At 41.3% G+C, this 21,690-nt stretch overlaps 1 protein-coding gene across 9 annotated transcripts in view; it reads left to right on the plus strand.

Moving 5' to 3' along the window:
* The window catches only part of ZNF462 (zinc finger protein 462), a 132,021-nt gene that overhangs the window by 30,156 nt on the left and 80,175 nt on the right, over positions 1-21,690 (plus strand). The window lies entirely within an intron of this gene.

Below are 21,690 nucleotides of genomic sequence, written 5' to 3' on the forward strand. Positions count from 1 at the left end.
AGGGGATCAAACCTGCAACCCAGGCACATGCCCTCAACCAGGAATCAAACCCTTTGTTGTGCAGGCAGACACTCTAACCACTGAGCAACACCATCCAGGGTGACTTTCATCCATTTCTAGTCCCTTTTCAAACATATAAAAAGCTACCACACTAAATGGCACATGAAACCAGTCAACCAGATGCCGTCATTACCTTCTGTAGTTCTTTCTCTAAGTCTGTAAGCATGGCTATACCATTTGTGATGAGAAACATTTGAGAGCTGTCCCCACTCACCAGTGTGGGTGAATGGCTCAGGTTAGCCAAATACGTCTAGGTCAGAGGGCATATGCTTTGATATGGAATTCCAGAGGTCATTCCCTGTCTTTAATCCTCCAAAGCTCATGTCACTTGCATCATGCTGTGACATGAAACATATTGCATCATGAGGAGTGCATAATGGAGTGTGTTGTCCAATTATCATGAGATTACCAAATATCTTTGCTTGGAAACTTGCCAGCAACCGTGAACAAAGAGATGCTGCCCCAAGCTACTTTCTCACCTTTATTCTTGAAAACTAAATGGCATTCTTCACATCTTCTGGGGAGTAAAGGATAAGGTGAGCTTTTTTTTTTGGACAAAGAATTCGGCTTGTACAGGAAATCAAGGTTTTGAGCTAATTTGATGAGAATTAGTGAAAAGTCAAAGGTAGCCCAGAGACTACACCTCCTGGAAAAGGAGATGATCAATTTCTAGGAAATGGGAGACTGTTGGATATTTTTACAGTAATGGAGAAAAGGTCTTCCTGGAAAAAAAAAGTACTGAAGAAATAACAAAAAGAGGCAAAAAAAACCCAACAACCCAAAACCAAACCCCAAACAAAAAACATTGTACATTTCCCTAGCACACAGATGAAGCTGGGCTTTTTGTTACTGGAAGTTCTGACATTTGTGGAATCTCCAACTTTTTTGGTTTTAAAAATCTAACATATATTTCCAGAATAGTCTTTATTCCAGTCTGTGTTTTCATTCTCCCTCAGTTATCTGTGTCCTCCAAAAGTTTAAAAACAAGCAATTTTTTTTTTCTCATCTCTGTTGGCGGAGACGCACAATGGGCTGCCTTCCCCTTCTCTGTGGAAAGAATGGAAACTTAGTAAGCAGCCAGCGCAGCTCCATACGGATTGACATTCCTGGCTTCTGCTTTTGAAGTTAAGATGGTCACGAGAGAGAAAAATATTTTCAGTTCCAAGCCTAAGAAAAGGACATTCCTTTCAGTCCCGGCACTCTCATTTTGGTGGTTCTGATTTCTCTCAGAATCATCTTCAGTTCCATTAACAAATCACATCTGAAAATGAAATCACTTTTATAAGCTCTTTTCCCCTCCACACCCTTGATTGTAGAGAAAGTGACGTCTTCTTAGATTTATCTGAAGTAGCTTAGGATATATTTTTCTGGCATTTTTTGCCCTGGATGAGTTCCCATTGTTGATCAAGCACACTTGAGAGAGTTTTCCAGAGAGACCCATCCATGCATTCTGTTCTGTTCAACAAGATAAAAAAAAAATGAAAAATTTATTTTTTCACCTTGCTTTCGAGAAGGAAGTCTCAGAGGGATCATTTGCCTTTCAGGAAGATTGGGGTTTGTAGGTTAAATTCTACGTTATACAAATTCCCTAATGACAAAGAAGTTACATGATCAACAATCTTTCTTGAAAGCATTTCTCTATTGAAAGAAGAAGGGATTCCATTTGAGGCTGTTGATTAAGACATGAAGATGAGGTGTGAAATTGGTGGTGGCCCAAGGTCATTGGTAGAACGAACAGACCATTTGAAAATTATTAGCAGCTGGTGTAATGGAGTTGTATAACTATAGCTGTGTGAGAAAATCCAAGCACACAGTATTTGGAACGTTCCCTTTGAGGTCCTTTGTTGTTGTTCTAGAATAATCCTGGCACCCATTTAACAAATGTGCAACTTAGAAGATTAGGTAGCTCTATACATGAGCATGTAATACAGGCTTTATTTGTTTCAGGTTTTCTTTTTACCATCTTTTTAATTTTTTCAAAATTCTGAAATCATTAAGCTTCTCATACAACCCGCATAACTCCATGTCTCACTCAATAACATCACAACTTCAGAGTCTTACAATGTTAGAGAATTTTGATGGTTTATCTAAGGAGTTCTCTTGCTCTTCACTTAGGTTTTTCTATGAAAAATTTTAATCATACCAAAGAATTTATGGGGTTTATTTTGCCAAACTTTGAGGCAGTGGAGAAAAAGACAACTGGAAGTGATGCCACACTGTCTAAAACACCTTTTTCTCAAAACATTAAGCTGGTTCCTGGTTTTTATACAACCTAAGAGAGGAATGATTTGCTTAGATCTTTGCATTTGTATATGGAGGCATACACAGACATATGTATGTATGTATGCATATAAAAATAATATTTGGTCTGCAAAGAAATACCACTTTTTCTTCCATCTGTCCTGTGTGCCTTGCTAACCCAGAGACTTGACGTGGAAGAGAAACGCAGAGAGCATTTCATCGGTTAATGAATTCCACAGCCATGAGTCGCCCTGGCCCCAGGCTCCTCGCTGTTGCCTCATTCTATTCTTGCTCTCAAAGTCAGAGGTCTGGATCTCCAGTTCTGACTTTGGAACAGCGAAAGAAGGTAGGAGATGTCACAGGTTATATAAAGTGAGAGTTCCCTTCTATATTTCAGAGCAAATTCCCCAAATATACTACTAACACACAAAAGTGTGGAAGTCAGGTTTAGGCAACTAATCCCTGCCTTACATTGATGTGCAAAGCTCTTTATAAATTAGGCCAAGTTCAAGTTCCTTCAGTGTACATTGGGTAAATGAGTTCTCCATAACTTCATGAAGCAGATTTGCTCTCTGCAACTCTTAGAGGTCAAGTGACTTCCCCAAGTCACAGTTGGTTGAAAGCCAGGACTAAGTCCCAAAAACTTGTCTTCTGACCAGCCCTTTCCAGTACTCCATAGATGACTCACCCATGAATGACAAATGCTTTGTAGCCTTTTAAAGGAAGTTGAGGATATTCAGGAGACATCCTCTAACCTTGTGAGGATGTATCATCATGGAAGGAAATCACCATGCTCTTTATAGAGTAGTCCTCAGAGCCAGTGGCCAAGAGGGCTTGTTATGTAGGGTGGATTTTAGTGGTAATTAAGGACATGGTAAAGATTTGGTAAGGTAACATGCCCACTGAAATAGTAAACGGTCCTTTCATAATAGTAGAAGATAAATACCCCAACTCATGTGTTCAGAGCAACAAGGCTGTGATGGAGAAGGGAAGGGGGAGATGCCAGTGGTACTCAAGAGAAGGCAGGCACTATATTTTCTAAGGCCAGATTATGTACTAGTTTTCTAATTTAATCTTCACTGTGTTACTGTACAATGGATGCAATTTTATTGTTATTCCTATTTAGCATATAAAAACAGGCTCAGACAGGCTAAGTAACTTGCATGTGGTCACATCAGTGTTAGGTGTCAAAGAGGTGACGTGAATATAGGTCAGCTGTGCTCTTTCTATTGTGCAATACTGCCTGCAAACTTCTCTGAGGTTGTTGAGAAACATGATACTTGTGTTTCTGGAGGACTAGGGAAGTCCATGAAAATCATGGCTGAGAATTATTGGTGACAGACGATGTGCCCAAATAATTTTTATGTATCACTTCATTTAATTCTTACTATAATCCTGTGAACTAGTACCGCCATTTTTTTTAACCACTTTTTTACAAGTGAGGAAATAGAGGCACAGAGAGGCCATACAATTTACCAAGCTCAATTAATTAGTAACTGGATTCAAACTCAGGCAAGTGGGCTCCAAGCCCATGATCTTAACTATCATGCTGGGTGCTGCTAAGCAGGCCAACTGCCAAGTTCAAAAAGCCATTGTTGGTCAAAGGTGTTTTTCAGCTGGATCAGCTCTAGGGTTGGTGCATTACAGAAACGACAAGCTTGACAGTGTAGGTAGTGTACGCTTTGAGGAAGGTCTTCGTATCTCTATTATTACAGAGATAAGATATCAATATATTATTTCAAGATTCCATTAAAACTTTGTGTGACAGACTCTTGTTTTTGAGTGGGAGGGATCTCTAACTGGTTAGTCTTTATCTTAAGGAAAAGGAAAGATATTGCAGGGCTGTAAGCCTGGGAACAGATGTGATTTAGCATTTTATCTCTCACTCCAGATGTTCAGCTACAGTAGGTGACTACCTCAAGGTGAGTCCCAGTGAAAAATTCTATTGAGTGAGGACTTTGTTCAAGGGGATCCTTGAAGGTTGCCTGTGTCTACAGGGTCCAAGACAGTAGCCCTGAGCCATGTGTGGCTGTTGGGCCTTTGAAATATGCCTAGTCAGAATGGAGATGTTGCTGTAGTCTGAAATATACTGAATTTTGAGACTTAGTAAGGGGGAAAATGTAAAATATCTCATTAATATGTGTTTATATTGATTACATGTTGAAATAATATTTTGGGTAAATTAGGTTAAAATGGACTATTTTTATTAAAATTAATTACACCTGATTCTGGCTGCTAGAAAAATTTAAAAATACATACATAGCTTGCATTATATTTCTTCCTGACAGTGCTGCTCCAGGTAATTTCCTTGCTATCTAGTTCGATAGAAAATATATAAGAATGCCATTATCATGGGCGGATGCACGGTCTCTGGGGAGCCATCTGGTTCAAGTATCCAAACCTAAGGACTGTTGCTTCTGAAAGTTCTTGGGTGATATTCTACACCTTCACTGGTGCTGATCTTGTAAAAATGCAGTTAAATGTGTAATTATTTTTATCTATCACAAAAGAACTGTTCTTTACATATGTTTTAAAAAACAAACCTGAGCTTGGAGAGTAACATCTCATTAGTTACTCTTGATGGGTCAGAAAGTGGTGACCTGGCTATTAGGTGGAGCTCACAGAAGCAGTTAGCCTTTGTTGTTTCTTCTCAATATTGTTTAGGTTTGCCTACCTTCTCTTCACCCCCAGTGCATCGTCCTGTGCCCTGGACCATCTCAGCAGCTGCTTTAGTAATTTCTTAAAAAGGTTTTTAATTGATTTTTTTTTTTTTTTTTTTTTAGAGAGAGAGAGAGAGAGAGACAGGGAGAGAAACATCCATGTGAGACATTGATTGGCTGCCTCCTGCATGCCCACTACTGGGGATCAAGCCCGAAACCTGGGCATGTGCCCTGACCGGGAATTGAGTTGGCAACCTTTTGATGCATAAGACGACACAACCAACTGAGCCATTTAGCAGTTGTGTCTCAGTGCTACCCCTCCCCCCCAGCCCCCATAAGTTCTTCATAGTGATGTCAAAATAATCTTGAAAGGACACTGCTGTCATTCTGCCTCATTCCTCTGATTAAGGATGGTGAGAGTTTCCAAGGGAGGGAGGGAGGGAAGGATCTGCCATTTGAGGCTCCGGAGATGTTATCTTATTTAATCCCAGTGAAGTGGATATTTTTAGTCCCATTATACAGATCAGAAAGCAGTTTTGCATGTTTCCTGAGGTCAGGTGGTAGGTGATAAAGCTACATTTTCACCTCTAGGGTAAGATCCTAGTACCTTTCTTTGCTAAAAACCTCTGCTAGCTCTATTGACCCAGGCTGGCCGCCTAGCTTTCAAGATCATTCATTATCAGACCCAGGAACCTACCATGTCCTTTGCTTTCCCAGCTGTCCAATTATCTTGGTACTTGAAAACTGTACCATAACAATCCACACTTCATTACAGAGTATTTAGAATTCTTCATTCTCTAATTTTTTATGTTAGTTTTGTCCCAACTCTCATTTTAACTTTCATGAGAAAGAATATGCCTTTTGCCATCTTGTGTTTCTTGTTTCTCTCTCATGTCCAGAACCATACCAGTTACCTAGTGGGCACTCAGATGTTCAATAAATGGATGGTGTTGGCACATGGTAGCGGATCAATAAGTATGTGCTTTTGGCTCAGTTGAAAATGATTTTTCTTTTAAATGAAGGCAGAGAGCGCTGGGTCAATGACTCCCTCTTTACCCGTCTAGATGTGTGATGAAATGGACCTTGGCAATGACAAGACACTTCTAAGCCAGACTTTACCTCATTGAGTCTCAGATTTCCTACCTTATCTCAGTTGGGGGGTGGAGGTGGTCATGACTGGCGTCCATGTATCTCTAGGGGGTCATGGATTATATTGCTTCTAATATTTCCTGGAGAGACATTTAAGATGTTTTTACGTGTTTGGGTGTATAAGGTAAAGTGGACAGTCCCTTGAGGTCAGAGCTTTGTCTTCCATAGGGCTTCATGGAACAAAACTGATCATTGGATTGAATGGTCAGTCAGTGGGGTCTACTGATTAGTTAATTTGTTCCAATATGTTTTCCTACTAAACCTTGCTTTCTCCAGTGGTATGGGCCACACCTGCTCCTGTCTGAAGTTTATGAAGAGAGTCCGCAAAACACTGACAGTTCATCCATTTGCTAATAGGCAGCTTCCAGTCATGGTCAGTCTTGGCCGTGCCTGTTTTGTTCACGTGGCCGCAGTATTGTGTGGACACATATTAAATATTTAAATACCAAAGTGATCACACACCCACACATTCCCTAAAATGCAGGCTGACTTGTTGGACCTGGGGATTTTTTTCAAAAGGGAAACTGTTTTGCTTGTTTACTTATTTCTTTAAAAACACTTCAACTTTAAAAATAATTTCCAGCTTGTGAAACCAACATACTAATAAAAAAAATATACAAACATGATAGAAGTTGGAATTCAGTAAAAGTGAAAGTCCTTTTTAACTCCACTCCCAGAGAAAACTTCACTGTTAAGGGTTTGGGGAATTACCTTCTGATTGTTTTCCTATACCTCTATACTAACACTATTATTGCCATCATTATTTAGATAGCAACAGACTATGCATTCTGTTTTACAGCTTATTTTTTCACTATCTGTAAATATTAAGGAATTCTCAGGCAGAGGACCTGAATGTGTGGACCCCTTAGCTTTGGTGAGCAGAGCTTTGTGCCTATGCTGTGCTGAACCTTGGCTATCAGTGACCTCATCCTGCTTCGGGACGTGGATCTTTAAAGACTTACTTTTCTCAAGTAATTCCACTCGGAGACCAGTTAGTTCTTTTCAATCTTGACATTTCTCATCTCCCCAATACACCAGCCTTCTGGAATGCGGTACTGCTTTAGGAGTGAAGGCGGCCTTTTTTTGTAAGGACAGTCTTCCCTGTCTGAAATTTCATCGCCAGAGGCAGGAAGTGTATGGAGCATAGTAATATGTACAAGGATATGAGAAAGGGAGAATGAAGGTAGAAGTGTATCATTAAATTGAAAAATCTCACATCAGGTAGGGAGTGTTAGGACAAGGGCAGTGTTGACATTAGGGAAGGAGATGACTTATGCTTGAGAATACAGTGGGGAAGAGGCCAGCAGCAGGGTCCTGCTGATCTCTCTATCTTGGAATAGCCTCCAGCCACAAGCCAGTCCCCTTCCTCTAATTCCCATCCTCAGCTCCTCCAACACCCCTCTTCCCCCCACTCCCCCCCCCCCACAGCCCGTTCATTAACCTGCTTCCTTATTTCCTGGATACTAAGACATATATATATTTTATATATATATATATATAATTAAAATTTACTTTTAGTTTTCTTCCCTTGAAAATCTGTAAGGTATGTCTTATGTAAATATGTTTCCAAGTGGTGGAAGAAGAGTGAGTAGGTTCCAGACACTGGCCAGTGTGGGTAGATGGACAGTCAGGCCGATGGTGCTGTGTGAAAAGTGCTTGGGAGATTCAGGAACACCTAGGAAGGGCCTCAGCCCAGCCCTGGGGTGCCAGGCAGGGCTTTCTAGAGGAAGTGTTTCTCCACTGGGGAATGATTCCCCCTACCCCTCACCAGCCCCCCCAGGGTCTTCAGTGAGACCAATGGAAACACTTTGGTTGTCACTGCTGGGGTGAGTGGGAGTGGAAGAGATGCTACTGGAATCTAGTGGGTACAGCCTGGGGTACTGCTAAACGCCCTACCGTGTCTAGAACAGCTTCCCCCACAATAAACAATGATCGGGACCCTAATGTTGGTGGTGCTAAGGTTGGGAAAGCTGGTCTAAACTGAGACTGAAGGATGGATGGAATTGGCGGTGTTGGGGAGGGGGTCAAGTTGGAGAGGGTCATAGGTGTTCAGGGAGTGTGGGCTGTGGGGGGAATGGTGCCGAAGTAAGTTAGTGGAGGTAGCCTTCCATTGGCCCCCAAGAAGGTCGTTCCTCACCCCGGGGGACCTGTTCCGGCAGCATGGTGGTTGCAAAAGCCAGATGTAGAGGATTGAAGTAAGGAGCGTGAAGGCAGTTTGTCTGGGAAGAGATTCATGGCAATAATGGCAGTTATGATGAAGTCTTCCTCTGCCGGACACTCTGCCAAATGCTTAGTGTTCGTTATCAGGTTATTGCACACAGCAGCCCTGGGAAGTAAGGATTCTTTTGCACGGATGAGGAAGTAGAGGTTTGGGGAATTGAGTTTGTTAAGGATTCATGGAGTTGGGATTCAACCCCAGGAGGCTTTAACTGTATCTTCAGTTTCCCCAGTTCCCCAGGGAATAGGCCAGAGGGCCCTGGGGTGAGGGGTGAGTAGGTGCGTGTGTGCGTGCGTGCGTGTGTGTGTGTGTGTGTGTGTGTGTGTGTGTGTGTGTGTGTTGGGGAGAGGGGGAAGGCGCCTCCTGGATGGGTGAGAGTTTACAATGGGAAGGGCTTAGCTGGTAGTCAGAGAGAAAACTGAAAATGCAGAGCAGGTGGGCTCCCGAGTGAGGCAGGAGCCCAAGCTGAGGCACCGGGTAACGGGGCCGGAGGGAGCGGGGGAAGGGGAAGGGGAAGGGGGAGGCAGGCCGAAGGGGGAAGCCTCTGCCCTGCCCAGGCGCAGAAGAGCCAGAGGCGGGGAGGTGGGGGGGGGGGGCATTGGACTTGGAGCGGTGAGTTTGCAGAAGCAGCACTCCAAGGGAAGGCCGAGGGAAGGTGGGAAGACACGCTGATTAGACAGATAGAAGGCTGAGATTTTTCTAGATGATTTCTAGACATTCGCCTATTGTATTTAGGTTTGCAAATATTACTATGAGTTGTACGTAGTCATTTTAAAGTTACACCTTATTTTCCTGTACATTTGTGAATATTGTCTGCCTCTTATCCTTAATTTTCTCTATTTGTGTTTTGACCTCCCCCCATTTCCCTTATTAGGCTAGATAATAGTTTTTGTTTAATTTAAAAAAAAAAAAAAAAAAGGTTTTCTTGATATTTCAGAGAGAGGAAGGGAGGGGGAGAGAGAGAAACATCAATGATGAGAGAGTCATTGCTCAGCCGCCTCCGGCACGCCCCCTCCTGGGGACAGAGCCTGCAACTTGGGCATGTGCCCTGACCTGCAGTGGAACTGGTGAGCTCCAGGGTTGTGGGTGACGCTCAACCGCTGAGCCACGCTGGCCGGGCAAGGATTTTGTTTAATTTTATACAGTATTATGTTTTTTGAGAAAGTAAGTGGTCACTTGGTTAGTTTTATTGCTTCTTGATTTTTTGACTTCTGGTTTTCTGTGTTTATCTTAATTAAATCTTTTCTTCCACCTTCCTTTTTATTTCTCTTTTTCTTGAGTAAGATGTTTAGTTCAATTACTATTATTATTTTTTGATTTGCAATTTTTATAAAGCTGTGAAATTTCCTCTAAGTACAGTTTTTAGCAAATTTCACACTTTATATACATAACATTTTAAAAGTCACACTCTGCCGGTGAGGTTTTATTTCCAGTTATCCAATAAATTGTTTAGGAAAATGTTTAAAGAATTTTCTAAGTGTTTGGAATGTTTTGTTTCCTTTTCCCCCAAAGTTTTGTTGACTTATAAGTAGAAATGATGGACTGTTTTTTCTGTTTGTAGTTTATTATCTCTTAATTCTGGCATTACAGACTCTTGTAAACCTGCGTGGGCACTTGAAAACCTTTGTAAATGTCCCACAGTTGCTTGAAATGAAAATGTGTTTTCTATTTCCAGGATATGAAATTTGAAATGTGTCTCTTAAGCCAATTCTATTAATTCTATCCTTAGTCGTCTTTCTCCATTTAATCTATTAAGTACTTATGTCTGTTTCTTCTTGTATCTGTTGCCTTTTTTTTCCCTTTATTGGTAGGGGGGCCAGAATATCATGATAAATCTTCATCGTGGATTGTACGTTTTTACATTATTAAGTATTTGTCTTTGAACTTTTAGAATGATGGCTTGCTTTACATCTGTGGATATTTTCTGCTGCTTATCCTTAAGGTTTTTGTATAAGTTAAGGATAAACTTAAAAGCATTTTTATCTTGAATTTAACCATGAATAATATTTATCATAATCCCGATTTATGTTTTCTTGATATATCTTTGATCAAATTATTACTTTCAAACTTTTTGTGTCATTTTGTATATATGGCTCTTTTGCAGACAAATGCAATTAGAGTTTATTTTTTAATCTACTCTGGAGATGTCTTCCGCAGGAGGAGTTTTCTAATTCACATTTATCCAGATACTATATATACTTGATTCTAATTAATTTTTTGCACCCGCATATTTCTGTGCAATTTCCTTTGTCCTCTGTCTTTTACTACATGGTCTATTTTCTTTGATTAAAAATATTAAAAGCTATATAGTCTGTTTTTATTTTGATTACTAATTAAATTTTACTTTAATTTATGTGCTCTATACCTCTCTTTGGGGTGGTTCTGTTGTTGTTGTGTACTTCAGAAAGAAATAACACCAAGTATTTATTTATGTCCTGCTGTGAAAGTTGAGACAATGTTTCAACTTATGTTTATCCTCTGAGGCCTCTTTACCCCACCTCTTTATTTCCGTTACTATGCTTGAGGATTTTCCCCAGTTCTACATAATTTTATTGTTGTTACTATATGAGATACTTTATTGGTATTGTATTTATTACATTTAAGGGATTATAATTTTGTTTTGCAGTTATTATCAATTATTCGATCTCATTTCTAACTGTAAGTGGAGTCAGTGCTCACATCCTCTGCTTTCCTCTAAATTTCCTGTTCTTGAGATCCTGATTGATTCGGAATCTTCTGTTGGTTGGATGGTATTACATCACTGAGTAGATTTGGAAGGAGAGTTAGTAAGTGCTGCATTCCCTGACTAATGGAAAATGCGTTATTATTACTTTTATACATGGCTGCCAACTTAGCCAGGCACTGAATATTCGGATCTCTTGCTCTGTTTCTCAAGCCTTCACTGCTTTCTGTCACTGACTGTTACTGTGAAAAAGTCAGAGGCTGCCTGACCTTTTCCCCTGTCATTGACTAATTTTTAAATATCTTGATTTTATAGAATTCAGTGTTTATCCTTAAAATTCTATTGCTTTACCGAGATGTCGCAATTCTGATGATTCTCTGTAACTTTCCTGGAACATCAGATATTCCTTTATTTCAACGAAGTTATTTTCTCTCATGGGTTTGGGCGTCTTTTGTTTTGCTGTGTCCTTCTAGACTACCTTTTATCTGTATGTTGGATCTCTATTTTCAAACCTTCTCTGTCATCGTCTCTACTTGCTTTCATTTACTTGTCCTTCTCTGCATTTTGTCAGTTTTCTGAAGACTGTTTTCCACATCATCAACTTTGCTTTTGTTTTGTGGATTTTGCCTCTTATTACTTTAATATATTTATTGGTTCTGCGGTATTATTTTTGTTGTCAGTTTCTTTCTTCAACTGCCAGCTCCCCTTTCATCTCATTCTGATGTCTTATCATCGTATCTCTGATCTATTCTTTCCTAGTACCTCTGTTAATTGTTGTATATAATTTTCTTCTGTGTCCTGTTCTTTCAAAACAGATAATTCATTGGTCTCCTTTTTGCCCTGTTTCTTTCTGTCACCCTTTTTTCCTCCCTCGGTTCACTTTTTTTCCTAAGTTATTTATCTTCGATTGGGACAAAATTACCAGAACTTTCTCTTGGCCCCCAGACAATGAGGGTAATATCTCCAAATTTCCTCCTTAACCCCTGCTTAATTCTGCTTTCAGAGCCTTAGTTTGGGTCTTGATAGTTTGTGTTTCTTCTGTAGCCCCTTCAGTAGTCTATAAAGTCATGGTTAGGCTCCTGGCAGGATACAGCTGATGAATTTTATCTCTGAACTCTGTGATTCTAAGTTTTAAGTCCTGCTTTTGATTTGAGGGGCCCATTGGTCTGTTGGTTTGGAGTGGCCAGACTTTTTCCTTTGTTTCTGTTTGCCTCTTTCTTTTCCTTCAGCCAAGCCTTTGTTTGCATTTTGAGACTCTTAGCCACCATTTCCCCCCAGAAGTCCCTGGGTAAGCTTAAAGCACGTGTCCTTCTTTTTTTAGGGATTTCCAAACACATCTCTATTTTCAGATGTTGATTCTCGCTGTGGATTCTGCTCTGCTCCGTACCTTCAGTGCGATAATCAGATAACCACTCCAAGGTCAGAGGTGTTTTCTAATAGGATTTTGTTTATCATGAGAGCCTCTAGGCACAGGAGAGTCTAGGGTGCTGAGGATTTACCCAAACTCAGTATTTTCTGGATAAAATATCCTGATTCTTTCCTTGTGGATTGCCACATCCCACACTAGAAATGTCAAGGACACCATGTCATGAGCTGTCCTGAAGTTTTTAAGGGAGATGAGTGTCAGTAGCAGCATTGCATCATGCACACTTTTCAGTCTGTACTCTGTCTTTGGTGAGTGTGCTCTTACTAGCTTCTGAGGCTAGATTCTGCAACTTGGTGTAAGTAGGGTATATCTAATTTGATGGAGAAAGGGACTTACCTTTCTTGCTGGTGGTCGCAAGGACCGTTTCATACAGGAAGAACGTTTGAACTTGATCTTAAAACTTGATTGGGCATCAGAACCACTCTGAGGGTTTGTTAAACTGTGGATTGCTGGGCCCTACACCGAGTCTGATTCATTAAGTCTAGAGTGGAAGTGAGAATTTACATTTGTAATGAGTTCTTGGGCCACGCTGATGCTGCTCGTCTAGGGACCCCTCTTTGAGAGCCATAGTCTTAAAGTATGGGAATTCCTTGGACCTTTAAAATGTAAGCAAAAGTATTCTTTCTACAGGGAGGAAAAACATGACCAAACATGCAGATCTCAGCACCTTCTCGATTTGTAAGCCATTCTCTTCATTACGATAAGGGACTCCTTTTTAAGAGACTCTTATGGAAAGTATTTCTGATACATTTCGCTTTTCTATATTCAACAAGATATAGATATCTATTAGAAATGTAGAAAAATAAAGGATAAATAAATAAATACGTATATTCGTAAATGTGGTAAAATACTCCAACTTGTGGTTCGTTTCAGAACACAGTATATAACTTGAGGTGGAATCTAGTATCAACAATACTCTCGAATTACTGGTCTGAGCCGCTCACTCGTTATGCCCACGAGGAGACTGACTTCCTTGCCAGGCATTTGAGGGACTGACTACTCTTCTCTTTTCTGTTTTAAATGAACTGACCCTATATTTCCAGAGACCCCTAAGGCTCATTGAGCCAGCCCCTTCAGTGACTTTGTTGGCAGAACACATTTTCCATAAGCAACAAGGCGATGTTCCTCATGGGGTAGATTTGGCAGACATAAAGCTACCACGTAACCTTGCTCTGATTCCGTGAGGCTGTATTCTGAAAAGAGATAATTCAGTGTTATAGCTCTTGTTCTGTGGATACCTTTGTCAGCAACTTTCAGTCTTCCAAATGTCTTTCCAAAGTATAAGCACACTGCTTGCATGCCTAAGGAGCTCTCTGAACAGTCAAACGGCAGATGATGGGTTTTGCACCTTTTCAGTGACTCTCCTGAGTGTAGATTTCAGAGCAGTGGGGACATTGGGGGTTATTCTGGAACTTTCCTCCCCAGGGAAGAAAGACTAGTGTTAGTGAGAATATATGGTCATGAGCATTAAGTGGGAAGAGTTACTAATGAACTGAATAACATTTATAGAGTCACTGCTCTACTGCTGATTTCCATTCTCAAGTTATGAAATTCAAAAGGGTTTGTTTGCTTCTGGCCTCAGAGAGTTTGTGTTCTAGAAGCCTTGGGCAGGTTATTTTTCCTAAGACCTCAGTTTCATGATCTGAAACACGAAGAGACTGGATCAGGTTGGACCACATGGTCTTGAATATCTCCTCTCAAATGGACATTGTGAGTCTATAAGACAATTAACTTTTAGAATAAATTCTTGTATTTGGTTTAAGGAAAGCACAAGTCACATATTTTTTCAGTACTTTTCAGGGAAGCAAAGGAGAGAAACTCTGCTCCTGCCTAATTTCATTATAGTTCCCTCACTGAGAATGTGTGAAGAATGTTGAGCTATAAGGGAGAATTGTTCCTCAGGCTTCCCGGAACCCTCGCAGACAAGAATCGAAAGGTTTTTGTGTAGGGAAGGCAACCAAATGGTATCCAGTGTGGCCGCAGGTGATGATTCCAAGTGGCACATCAGTTCAGGGAGCTTAGCAGAGTTATAAATATGTGAACGGGATGAAGCGGCCAGAGCACCTTCCCCATGGATGATGACTAGGAAAAGGAAGATGGCCACTTACTCAAATATCAAGGACAAGTGGGGACTTAGAATTAGAATTCTTAGGATCCCAGTAGTCAGCTCATTTATCATTGTGATGTGGCTTCATTAGGTGCGGTGAGGAAAGTGTCGCCTAGCACGAAGTTTCCGCTTTGTTTTTCTGGTCATGGAGGCTCTCTGGAATTACTTAGGTTCCTAAAGGTTTACTTTGAGTTGGTACCTTTGGTGTTAATTTTCTCCTGGAAAGCAGGCATGCGGACACTCGTTCACACCGCAGATCTCATCAGGGCCAGACCTGTGCTGGCCCCTGGGGATATAAGAACCAAGAGTGATCCTGAGTAGCCTGGGGCCCCATCGGTTTGAGAGAAGGTAATTTTACGTGTTCAACAGGAAAAAAATGTGCGCTGTGTTTTTCACAGAAATTGTAGTTGAAAGCCACATGCCAAGTGTGGAACTTGACCATTTTTAATGACATTGACCCCTTTTACCCACAAAGCCCACAGGATCATTAACAGTGCAAGGGCCTTATCGCTAGAAAAATCTTCTTGAAAAATTTTAAGTAAAAGATCCAAATCAGAAAAATAAACTAAAAGCTGGTGGTATCATATGACATGAAGGCCACTAAGATTATTTAGAAACATAGAATCCTAAAACCTTTGACTTAGGAGAGAGCTTGCGGACTGTCTAGTCCAGAGATTCCCCAGCCAGGACCCCATGAAAGGCTTGTAAGGGCCAGGTGGGTTATATGCAGAGACTGAAAATACCTAGAGACTGCTTGTGACAGGGTTTCCAACCTCTGCACTAGAATGGGGCTGTTCTGTGCATTGTAGAATATTTAGCAGAATCCCTGGCCTCCACTGACTGGATGCCAGTAGCACCCTCCTTCAGTTGTGAGAACCAAAAATGTCTCCAGATATTGCCAGATATCCGTGTGTGTGTGTGTGTGTGTGTGTGTGTGTGTGTGTGTGTGTGTGTGTGGCGGGGAGGGGGATGATGACAGACAGGATGCAAAATCGCCACTGGTTGGGATGACTGCTCTATGTTAACATAAGGTTAGTAGAAGAACCTAATTCTCATGATAAATCTTTTTGTGTTTGATTAGACTCCTATAATTCAGAAGCTCTGATTCATTCATTCATTTGTTCATCCATTCCACACATTTGCTGAGTATCTATTGGTGTGAAGTGTCCCCAGTGCTAAAGATGCCAATGTAAATAGACAGACATGGACCTGCTCTCAGAGTGCTTATGTTCAAGGGGAGGAAGACAGGTATCACATCAACACATGTCAACAGTGAAGCAGCATAAGGTGATAAAAAGCGAGTGTGGTCAGGGTTGTGGATGGCAGAGGGACGGACTGGATTTCATGCGGGCAGGGAGTTGTCATTACAATGCTTGGGTCAGGGCCTTGTGTGCCACTGGTACAGGCAGATGTGGGACAATTCTCATCTGAAGGGAGTGACTTGTGTGAATTTTCTGAGCAAACCAAGAGCCTACAAGGTGATAAGCAATCCTCAGGGAAAGCTCCGTAGACAGAACTTTCTAGCCCAAACTAGAATGCTGAGGAATCAGCTGTGTAAAACTGGGCATTTTTCTCTGAATAATAATAAAAAGTAAAGGAATGAATTAAGTCAGGGGAAAGAAATCTTTCAGAATCTGAGGAAATCTTCTAAAGCACACTCTTTGTACAAAAAAGTTGGACATCATAATCTAATCTCTTCATTTAACAAAATGATCCAAGTAAAGGCTTCAAAAGACCTTGCCCCAGGTGAAGGGGGCAGGCAGTGTCATCACACCTGCAGGGAACAAATTCTTTTACTTTCTAGATAGGTATTGCTGTATCCTTGTCATTCATTTTAAAATTTTTTTGTTAATCCTTACCCGAGGATACTTTTCCCATTTATTTATTTATTTATTTTTAAATTTATTTTTATTTTTTTAGAGAGAGTGGAAGGGAGGGGGAGAGACAGAGAGAAACATCCATGCTAGAGACACACCAATTGGCTGCCTCCCACACGTACCCCAACCCGGGCTGGGGATCGAGCCTGCAACTGGGGTATGTGCCCTTGACCAGAATCGAACCTGCAACCCTTCAGTCTGTGGGCGGACACTCTAACCACTTAGCCAACCAGGCCAGGGCCTTGTCATTTAGTTTTGTTATTTTTCTTTTTTATTACTGATTTCAGAAGAAGGGAGAGGGAGAGATAGAAACATCAACGATGAAAGAGAATCATCAGTCAGCTGCCTCCTGCACACCCCCTACTGGGGATCGAGCCCACAACCAGGTCAGGGCACCTCCAGGTTCATGGGCCTACATGTAACCACTGAGCCACACCGGCCAGGCTTGTCATTCATTTTTAGAACTGGCGAATAGTGAGTAAACTGAAAAACCGAAGTTTGTTGGGCAAAAGTGAGATTTATCATTACGGATTCGTGGAATGTGGGCTTGACCAAGCATCTGAACACTGTAGTGTTTTCACTTTGTAATAAATTCTACTGTTGTGTTGACACACAGATGTCTTTAACTTTCTGCTTAGAAGTTTTTGGGGTGCAGTGGTTTTTAGGAGTGAACTTACTTGCTGAGAGTAGATTGGGGATTGTGAAGGGGAAAGAAATTCCGTAGCTATCTTTAAAAAAAAAATCTTAATTCTTGGGTATCTGCCAGTCCCATACATAAACACATACTGTGTTTTTTGTGTTGTAAGATTCTTATTAATTTGTTGGAACAGGTGGGAAAACTATTGGATCTGAATGGGCCAGTTGCTTAATTAGGAGGAAGGATAGCCTAATGGCTTCTGCTATAGGTAGAGGCTAAGAGGAGGGGGGAAGAAAATCCTGATCTCCTTGAGTAGGGAGAATTGAAAGTGGTCGTGGTCTGCACAATCCCAGCCATTCCATTCTGCTTAGGGCTTTATCCTGACAGGGTAGTTAGATCAGGAACCATGCTTTGGAGAGGGACTGACAGACCCAGGTGCCAGGCTTGTATAATCACTTTTATCAGATATAAAAATTCAGTCTGGAAAGGTCATTACATTACTTGTGTCAGTGCCTTGTGTGTCACTGATACAGGCAGATGTGGGACAGTTCTCATCTAAAGGGAGTGACTTGTGTGAATTTCCTGAGCAAACCAAGAGCTTACAAGGTGATGAGGAAGTCTCAGAGGAATCAAACTGGGATACTTGGGGGCTTTTCCCCAAATAAAAGACGTAACAAAACTTTCTTATACATCATGTTGGGGTCTTTTTCCCGCCACCGAATAGTAACTGAGAGCAAGGTATGTTGTGAAACTGGTCCCTGGATTCATTCAGTGAAAATGTAGAATTTACTTGGGTGGCACTTTCTGTGCCAGGAACAGCTATGGCCAAGGCTTGAGGTCAGTCAAGCTTTCAAACCCACAGAGGAGGGACCTGTGCGCCGTTTGGTCTTTCATGATGTGGAAAATGACTTGTACTGCGGCTTCTGCTTAGTCTGCGTCTCAATCAGTTCTGTAATGAAGACCCAGCAGCATATCTGCAAGTTCCCTTTAATTTTACAATTTTTATAATGAGAGTTCTCGTAGTGTGAAAAGTGTCTGTAGAAACCCAGCCAGCATGCTGAAGAGTCTCTAAAGGAACACCGTGATTTTCTGTCTCTGCTGTTTGGGTGAAGGTTGGCTCAGGAGGAAAGATATCAGTTATTTCTCTTTCTAAATGCTAGGGCAAGAATGGTTCCAGTGTTTCCAAGGAACTTCCTGATGGGACCATGACATTTCAGAGAATTCGGTCAACACGAAGAATGGTTTTCTGTCATTTGAAAGAACGGGATGAGCTGGGATCTCATTTGTCATGGTCATATTTTGAGAATTTTAGTGTAAGGAGGAGTTTTGTTTTGTTTTGTTTCTCAAGGAGAATATTGTCGGGACATTTCTCAGAATTAGAGTTATCTACTCAACTGAAGGTTCCCCTTTGTAGACAATGAAGTCTGAAGCTACTGAGATACCACCCTGCTTCCTCCCTTTCTTTTCTAGTCCCTTCTCTCCTCTTTTATCTCCTTGTTCAAATCACAAGCTTCCTTTTCTAAGGACAGGGGAGCTGGCAGACTGCCTGTTGGCTTGTTGGCCTCAGTTAGCGTTATATCATTGCAAAGGAATGCATGAATTCTCCAGAAGGTATGTACTATCTCTTTCTGTATTAGACACTCACTACCTGCTTTCATAACAGGTCACTCAGCCCAAATCGCTGCTTATTTACATACCTGGAATTTTTGTAGTCACTTGGATTACATCCCTAGATGCTCATCTCATTTTAATGATGATCCCAAAGGTATCTGTTATGAAATATTCCTCCAACATGCTCTGTAATACTTGAAAACTTTAGGCAGGAAAACAAAGCTAAAACAGATAACCTGAAGACTAGCAAGCATTCTTGGCCAGAAGGTGACTGGGTTATTAATCTGCAGATTGCCTGCTTCAGACTCGGCACTTAACGTACATGGTTCCACAGATGGGCCAGGCCAACCACGTAGAACCGAGGCCACGTGCATTGGCAGGATGCAAGGTCTCATGGTATTTCTCTGCTACTGTTTAAATTCAGTCTCATATTGGGGGTTACGTATGTGATTGCAAATTAATTCTTTCTCTTCTGAAAATTTGGTTTTGAAGAACAGCTGTGCCTCCCTTCTGAATTTCTTAATTATTTATCCCCCCGATAGGTTAAACCTTTCATTAGTGTGGTGATTGCCAAGAGTACACAGAACTGCTTAGATCATGTAGCAAACAGTGCAAACATTTGATAGAACGTCTGAAGACACCACATGGCGAGCCAGGATCTATAGTTGTACCAAATGCTGTGGGATCGATAGAGGTAGCTTGTTTTTGGATGTTCTTTGTTGGTTTATTTTGCCAACAGATCTCCTATTAATTTGGAGTGCACATGCTCATATCTGAGTTCAGATTAAATTTTTAAAATTATATAACATATATATTAACAAATGAGGGTGTCCCAAAAAATGTATACGCACTTTGAATAATTATTAATTCCAGTGAGCTAAATCTGAAAAGAAGAAACATCAATTGAGCTATCAGTTGTACACACAATGTATGTGTGTACATTTTTGGGGGAGACTTTATATATAGAGAGACAGACAGACATAGTGACATACTATATTTGCATTTTAAATTATTAGGACTCCCACTTTGACCATGATGAGAGGAAATGATAAGTAGTGGTATAGAACATCCCTTGTTGCTAAGAGTAGCAACCTAACATTCAAGAGTGGATTAATTAATTAATGATTCTCCCCCTCCCACGTTTTTCATCCTAAGCATGAAAATTCCTCCTAAACCATGGTCTTGGGGCTTGCAAATAGAAATGTTAACCTCCCTACACACCCCACAGCTTGTTGACTTCATCACATCAACAGTTTCCCATCTGCAAATACATTTGTAGAGTGATCTTGAAGCTCCTGATTTTTGTTTTTCTAGATGAACTATTTCAAAGTTTATGCATTCCACTACCTGTCCTTGGCTAATTGTTTTTTCTACTGGTAGGAAAGTAATAGGCACAAACAACAGGTGTTAAATAAAGCCCTTTATTAGAATTGTGATTCAGGAGAACTGGGGAGTTCAGTGTCTTATAAACCAAACTAGGTTTCTGGAGTGGACAGAGGAAAAGCACCTGATGGTGTTTCTGGTTGTTTCTCAAAGGCTTTGAAGGTTATAATTAGTTGCTGCTGAGTCCCTGTGGCTGGGGTGCTTCACAGCTTTATTTCTGGTCTGCAGTCTGAAAGTCAGAGGACAGGTTAGATCCAGGCAAGGCCTGTGTGTTTAATTTGGGCTCTTCCTGGAGACAGTTGGGATTTTGACTTGAAGACCAGGTTTCTGCTCCTGGGCCATGCAGACGTAAAGAACAGTGCCCACCAAGCTGACCTGGGCGAGCTTGGATAGCTGTAAAACATCAAGGGCGCCTCCCCCATCTCCAGTTACTTCTAGACAGTGAGTTGGAAAGAGTCACCGAGGAGCTGTGGATTGTCTCTTTTCACCTTCCCAGGAGGAAAACAAAGGCCTAATGGACCCCAGGAATCCTGAGTACAGAAAGTGTGTGGGCAGATGGTACATATTCAAATTGGTCTTCTTAAGGTGGAGAAAGAGCTACCTGTTTCCATAACTTCCCTTTCCCCATTCTCATGCGTGTATTCTAAACCTTTAACAAAACTTTTGGATTTTCTTTAAATATGACTTCAAGAGTTTGTCAGATACGGAAATTTGGATTTGGGGTTTCCCATCAAAACCTCACATTTTGAAATCCCAAAACTATAAATGTAAATTGAATTAATCAACAGCAGATAATAAGTAGAACTGAAGAGTAGTGAGTAATCAGGTGGTCTAGTGGTTTCACGTTAGGAGGACTGGGCACATTAGGGGTGAGGTTATTTGACAATGACTTCATAGTCACCTAGCCGGGGTCATCATGGATGGCAGAGTCTAGTCGCCCGATGGAAATATTGTATTGGGGATGGGGAGATGGGGGGGTGCTTGTTTGATGTGTAGATTCACCTCGTGACCTTTTGAGGTAGTGTTTCTTTTTAGTTAATGTAGAAGCTTCTTCTGCCTTTGATTTTGCTGATTTGGTCAGTGAGGGGGGAAAAAAAACTGTTGCTAACCTCATTATCAGTATTTTTAAGTGAAGTAAGTAGATATGAGATGAAGGCTTTTGATTTTAAGTGCTCGTTTTGTAGCGGATCGGTCTAGTTTAGCCTCTTAGGGTTGCTGCTCCTCCTGGGTAGATGGAGCAGTCAATTATGCAGAGCATATTTCTCATCTTTTTCCTCGTTGTTGGTTTCTCAGAGGATTACCATCTGCTGCAAAAACATCCTCCGGTTGATGGATGGGTCGTCCTCGGGTCCAGTTTTCCTTGTCTCTCGCCACCCCTCTTCCCGTCCCCTCCTCTGCCTCTGCCTCCTTGCACATGGGCACCTCCTCAGTCTCAGGCACACCACGTTTCTGTTTCTTTGATTGTTTGGGCCACGCTGGCAATTTCTGTTTTCTTCTCCCGTCGGCGTCTTCAGGAGAAATGTGTACACAAAGACAAAATGGCTTTCAAAGGAGGCGACATCCTCATTTCTGTACTTGGTGCAGACATCAAATTGAAGGCCACTCAGCTGTACCCCACGCTGGTTCTCTCTGCAGCTT

The sequence above is a fragment of the Miniopterus natalensis genome, chromosome 12, assembly GCF_054644295.1.
Source record: "Miniopterus natalensis isolate mMinNat1 chromosome 12, mMinNat1.hap1, whole genome shotgun sequence".
Classification (NCBI taxonomy): Eukaryota; Metazoa; Chordata; class Mammalia; order Chiroptera; family Miniopteridae; genus Miniopterus; species Miniopterus natalensis.